At 41.5% G+C, this 6,402-nt stretch overlaps 1 long non-coding RNA gene and 1 other non-coding gene across 2 annotated transcripts; one reads left to right on the plus strand and one right to left on the minus strand.

Annotated features, from left to right (window-relative positions):
* The first annotated feature begins 2,542 nt into the window (after positions 1 to 2,542).
* LOC134437001 (uncharacterized) lies at positions 2,543 to 4,825 on the plus strand. The gene is made up of 2 exons (XR_010032302.1): positions 2,543 to 2,815; positions 3,509 to 4,825. It is a non-coding gene; the product is annotated as an uncharacterized LOC134437001 (long non-coding RNA).
* Positions 4,826 to 5,487: 662 nt separating this feature from the next.
* Positions 5,488 to 5,595, minus strand: LOC134438108 (U6 spliceosomal RNA). Its single transcript, XR_010032526.1, has one exon. It is a non-coding gene; the product is annotated as a U6 spliceosomal RNA (small nuclear RNA).
* Positions 5,596 to 6,402: the final 807 nt, after the last annotated feature.

A 6,402-nucleotide genomic window follows, 5' to 3' on the forward strand; every position in this document is an offset into this window, starting at 1 on the left:
CTGTCTGCTGCCGCATTCTTCTCACACGGTAGATTTGTATATCGTTGTCATGACGACCGAGTTCATGCTTGTCGTCTGTCAACCCAACTCGTCATATTCTGGTTGGCTTTCGATAAATTCAGCTTCGCTGATAGGCAGATTACTTCCATGGCTCTAGACCCGCCTAAGGGCGCGATCACACCGGACGCGGGTTTCTGCCTACAATCCGCGATGCACATCCAGAAGTGACCACACCAAGCGCGGATCCACTGCCTATTCGAATGCGGTGACTAGGCAACGTAACGACAACTGTCACTCGCAACGTAGCCTAATCGATGGTGTTGTGTCATTAAATGATGTGAAAACATACACAAAATGCTTTGTCCATTCATCTATGTAAAATGAATAGAAGAAGAGCTCTTTCCTTGCTCTCCTAACGTTGGATAGGGAATCTGATATGAATGTTGATAACGGTCTCCTATCGAACATCTGGAAATCCGCCGCGGGTTTTCCGCCTTGAGTTGAACTTTTTTCAACTCGATCCGCCCGGCGCGGAGAGGTGGAGAATCCGCAACCCGCCTTGCGCTGACATCAGACGCGTAATCCGCTCATTTTCATTGACAAACAATAGAATACATCCGCCTCCTACTGTAAAATCCGCGTTCTGTGTGATCGCGCCCTAAAGGGAGGAAAGTCCTCCCTAAGCTCCATTCACTTCAATGTTAAAAAGTAAAGCCCGCGCTACGGCCGGGCTTTCACCATTTATAATGGAAGTCAATGAGGATGGAAGGGAGGACGGTCCTCTAAGGTCTATTATGTGAATTAGAAGCGCTGAAGTATATGTTTTTATTGCTAAATAGCTATAAAATACCAACAATTATATAACAAATATATAATGAATATGTTTTGTTTTCTGTAATTTATACTGGAAGATCTGGCTTTATTATTTTGAGGGAGGATCGTCCTCCCTTTCCTCAATGGCAAATACGCCATTGATATATATATATATATATGTTATGTTATTTCTGACTTGACTGCATGTGCATTTTGGGTGCTACACGCTATGTCTGTTTTATATGTAAACAGATCATGCACTCATTAGAATGAGATGACGGACAGGGCTGGAAAAAAGAGGCTGTTGGGTCCTGACAAGCCAGTGGTAGTGAGAACAATATAATTAGATGTTGAAACTAGTAGGGATTTTCCTTTAAGCTTGTGTGTGTTTATCTGTGTTTGGTGTAGAGTGGAGTGTGCACGTGCATGTTTTGTATGTGTGTGTGTGTGTGTGTGTGTGTGCGTGCACGCATGGGCTGTTATGCATGACATAAAAAAGATCTTACTTCCTACATCCTGATGTTTGAGGATTCCTAGGATAAGTAGTGTCGCAGACCCAGCAGAGAAGACGTCCTCTTTCATTTGTGTCCTACAGCAGAAAAAGAATGAATAACTATGAGTATTGTAATAGTAATTGGGATTTTACTGTGAAATATATAGTACAACTGGCACCCATGTTAACAATAACTGGATCATACACTCAACATTTCAGTGCTGGTTTCTTCCCTCGATGCAGACACAGCCTCATACACATTAAGCGGTTTTGGTGCCAGGTCATCACGTCCATCGAGGAACGACTCTGTGCCTACCGGAATGACTCTGTGCCTACCGGTGCCCAAAGAGGAAGACAAAAAGAAAGACAACAAGTTTGAGAGTTTGGCAGACAAATAGACAGAACATACAGTAAACCGTTACTTGTCTGAAGTGACACCAGACAGTACTGTAGGCATTCCATACACATTCACAGAATCAAAGAACAATATCAGGCCAGCTCTCATTGTGTGTGTCTGTGTGTGTGTGTGTGCGTGCACGCGCATTAACGCCTGCTGTTGTGCATTGATTTAAAAAACTTACTTCATACATGTGCTGATGATATCCAAGAGCTTCGCCAACCCAGCTGAGCAGCATTCTTCTCCTTTTACTTGTGTCCTACAGCCAAAAAATAAGCAGTTATTGTGATTTTATTGTTAAAGTAATAGGCCTACAATACAGTTGACATTTGTCCTGAACTCAGTCACTTACATCTCTCAGACAATCCAAATCGGTTTTCATCGGTTTACTTCTTCAGTGACTTAGTTCCAGCTTCTTACACATCCAGCTGTCTTGGTAACAGGTCAGAGGAAAGACGTCCATCTTATCCAGAGCATAAGAGATAAAAAAAAAAAAAAGACAAAACGTTACAGAGCTTTGCAGACACACCTTCAAAACATACAGGCAACCTAAATATAGTCTATGAAAGGCTTTTGTCTCACTACTGTAGTGCACACAACAACTTTACATATTTCATTTACATTAACAAAAATATAAACCAACCAGTCTTCGGAAATACTGAACATACTACAGAGTACAATATCACACAGTCACACTAGAACTAAACGGTCTCTGGGACAACTACACACGCACGATTTGCGGCTGATATCAGCTATCATGCATAGCTTGTTGAAGTAGCTGTTGCCTTATTGCCTATCCATCATTTGCATGTGACGTCAAACGTTCTAGTGGACGGCCACTGGACGGCAAGAGGACGACAGAGGGCAGCATTAATGAATGGATTCCTATGGGACTCGCAACGTTTAGTAACTCATAACCTAACTTGGATCACCGATAAACTAAACACCGTAAACACCCATTGTGCTGTTTGTTACAAAAACAGATAGGGTTACAAACCAGGCGTGACTTTTCATTGGATCTCAAAATAAAACGAGAAAGCTGAGGTGAATCGCGGCAACCAACTGGAAAACCATCAAACTAGCCTACTCGAGTAGCCTGGATGAGCACCACGGTAAGTTTCTCATTTGCCATCCTTTATATCATCATTTGTCTCTTAATTCGTGAACGCTAGTTAATTTAAGTCTAATGTGCAATTTCAGTGTTTTTTTATGCGAGGTCAATGTAAGATGCTTTCCATGATTAACGTTAATTAGCAGCATCATTACGCTATGATGGACGTATGCTAAGATATTGCAGGCTGTAACGTAAACACGGATAAAGCTCTTGGTGAAATAGCAAGGCTATGCCGTTCATACTGTTAAGGTTCAAATGTAAAAATAAACCATGTGTACATCTCTAGCGCTGATTTCCCAAGTAGCTTAGGCCTACTCTCCAGCATGATGCTGTCATGAAATGCTAGTCACGACCATCCATGCTGGCCTATGACATGCATAGGCCCACCAGTCTTGGTGTTGTCCTTGTCAATAATACACAGTGCACCACTTTGTTGTGTTGTCATCCAAATTGCCTGCCCTCTGAAATCACACACATCAGAGGCTTAATGGTTTGGGAAGTGGTATTAAGATTGGAGGGTTGGAGTTTCAAATCCCATCCTACACCTCTCTCTTCACCTCATCCAGGCTGAAGTACCCTTGAGCAAGGAAGGCACCAAGCCCCATGCTGCAGGGACAGTTAACAATTCACTGTGAGTAACAAAGTTGCTTTGGATAAGTGTCAGCTAAGTGTTCTCTTTCTGTTTCTCCAGATGAGAAGAGCGATGATCTGATGTCATGACACATTGGATGTATGGAAGAGCCAGAGGTCCAGCACACCAAGCCAAGTTTAGCCGATTTCAACCTATCACACCAACTCAATGTAGTAATCAGTTCATTCAATGGCTCAAAGACTTTATTTTTAGACACAAAGTACAAATACATTTCAAGGTTATGTAGGTGATGGGAGGGGATATCTATTCTGGGGTGGACATGTACAATAGACGTGCAAGTACTTATTTATATTAATAAATGGTTACCTGAACTAGGCCTGTAATAGTCAACCCATTGATGCTGGATGCTGTGAACACGTTGTATTGACCTAGGTGCCTGGAGCGACACAGCATTCAGGCATGACATATTAGATTTTTTTAGATTAAAAATGTGGGTATGTTAGAGCTGAATTAACATGTTCTAATGCAAGAGGATGGTCTTAGCTTTTAAAACTAATTTCATGTCTGTATATGTATATTCAGAGACTTATTTAGTTATTTGTTTTTTTATAGGATGAGGGCACCTTTCTTAAAAAGGGCATAGGCAATTACCTGGCATTTTTTGCAGGTGCCAGCTAAAATGAGTTAATATTATTTACATACAGCTCTATCCCCATACCAGTATACCCACGTCACCTGAGATATACATTTAGTGGAGACAATGTAATTAGTTAGACTAGACTGAAGATTGACAGGCGGTCATGGGTAAGTGGTTAGAGTGTCAGCCTTGTATCCCAAAGGTTGCCGGTTGGACTCCCGACCCACCAGGTTGGTGGGGGGAGTTAAATAATCAGTGCTCTCCCCCATCCTCCTCCATGACAGAGAGTGCGTCTTAATATGCAACCTTGCCTCCTCCACTTGCGCTTGTCTCCTCGTCCCGCCTCCTGGCCCCTCCTCCGTGGAGAAAACAATAAAGTTTCCCAGCTGTCAGCCTAGCCACAACAACTTTTGAGGGACTGTTTTTCATTCACCATCCCAATTGCAAATGAGAAAAAGACTCTGCAATTGAGCTTTTGCAAGATATTGAAATATAATGATGTCCGTGATGTCATCATGACGAGAAGCAAGTGGAGGAGGCAAGGTCCCATATTAAGACGCACTCTGAGATACCCTGAGAATGGTACTGCCGCACTTGGGGCGCCATAGGGGACTGCCGCCTTGCACGGGTGAAGCATAAATGCAATTTCGTGCAGTGAACACTTGTGTGCTGTGTCACAATGTCAATGGGAGTTGGAGTTTCCCAGTTGGGCTTTCACTTCACGTTCACAGAAAATGTTCTACGTTGTTGTATTAGTACAATAAAATAAGCAAAACATGTCTGGATGGACTTCATCATTTCAGTTATTTATTATTTATTATATAACTATTCACTATCAATGACAAACAGGGCTCACCAGCCAAATGCTGGGAAAATTAAGTTTTGCTGGTAGAAAAGAAAAAACATACTTGGCACTTTGACCCATTATTTAATGTACCGGAGATTAACATACTAGCCATTTTGGCTACTAGTGATTAAAAATAATTTAGAGCCCTGCTGAAAACTCCAACAACTGGTACAGGTGATCAGTGTATCAGGGGAGGAATGTAAGGGTAGGCCCGATGGATGAGGGGACCAGCATCACTGATGGTGAGGTCCTGGTGCTGCTGCAAAGCCCAAGCGAAAGAAGCCTCTCTGGACACCTCTTCATGTTGGCTCCCCCATCTAATTAAAAAAAGAAAAGACAAACATGCTATTTAAATGAATCTAGCCATGCATTGTAATGTACTGGTACAGTACTGAATAATTAAGTCCCTTGGCAATATTGTCTGAATTAAAATGTGATGTAAAATGTCAGAAAATAACAGTCATCCCAACTTACTAGTCATGTATTTACCTGTGGTGCTGGGATGCAATTCTTGGACGTCATCCTGGCCACCATGCCTCATGGTTTTAGTTTGGGTGCTGACCACCTGACTTTTTTTTTTTTTTTTTTTTTTTTTTTAATGTGGAACGCTTCACGATTTTGCGTGTCATCCTTGCGCCAGGGGCCATGCTAATCTTCTCTGTATCGTTCCAATTTTATCGAGTGTGCCACCGAAGTGAGCACAGATGCTGACCACCTGACTGATGAACCTGCAATTACAAAACAATAAAAATAAAAGAAAAATAACAGGTTTGTTGTGCTTATCTTTCTCTTGTGAAGGTCATCTTTTCAAATTATTTATTTAATCAAATCAAATCAAAATTATTTAATCAAAGTAGGCCTATGTAACCGACATTCTGTCCTATGTGTTTCTACATGTGCAATGTAATGCAACACCGATTTGAAACATTGAAGTATGTCAAGTCAGCTTTTATTGTCACTTTCTTCATATGGTCATACAAGGGAAACGAAATTACGTTTTCTCTCTACCATGCCAGGACATAGACAGGACTGACAATTTACAGACAGACAGAAAGTGCAAGACAGGACAGGTAACAGTGATGGACTGGTAACATAAGTGGTCAATAATAATAGGCCTACAGTAAATGAACATATTGGACATGTAAACAGAAAATAAGATATAGAAATATATTTTACAATAGTCTACATTGTGCAGACGTGGCTGAAACAACAATGAAATCCACTTGGATGAAACGAAACGAGTGAATCCAAGTTAACCTACAAGATACATCTGAGATGAAAAGATATGCTATTCAAAACACCACTTTGCGAAATGCCTGACACAAAATGTGCCGTGCGTCTTGTAGTAAGTTAGGTTAGCAGCATTATCTTACCTGTGCCATGCCACGAAGAAGGGGATGCCATCCGCGGTGCCCAGCCACCAATGAAGAAACGGTGCATAAAGGTGCTAGTATTTTGCCAATGCAGAGGTTTGGTTTAAGTTCACAACTTAACTAAAGAAAATAAACA

This window comes from Engraulis encrasicolus, chromosome 21 (assembly GCF_034702125.1).
Source record: "Engraulis encrasicolus isolate BLACKSEA-1 chromosome 21, IST_EnEncr_1.0, whole genome shotgun sequence".
NCBI lineage: Eukaryota > Metazoa > Chordata > Actinopteri > Clupeiformes > Engraulidae > Engraulis > Engraulis encrasicolus.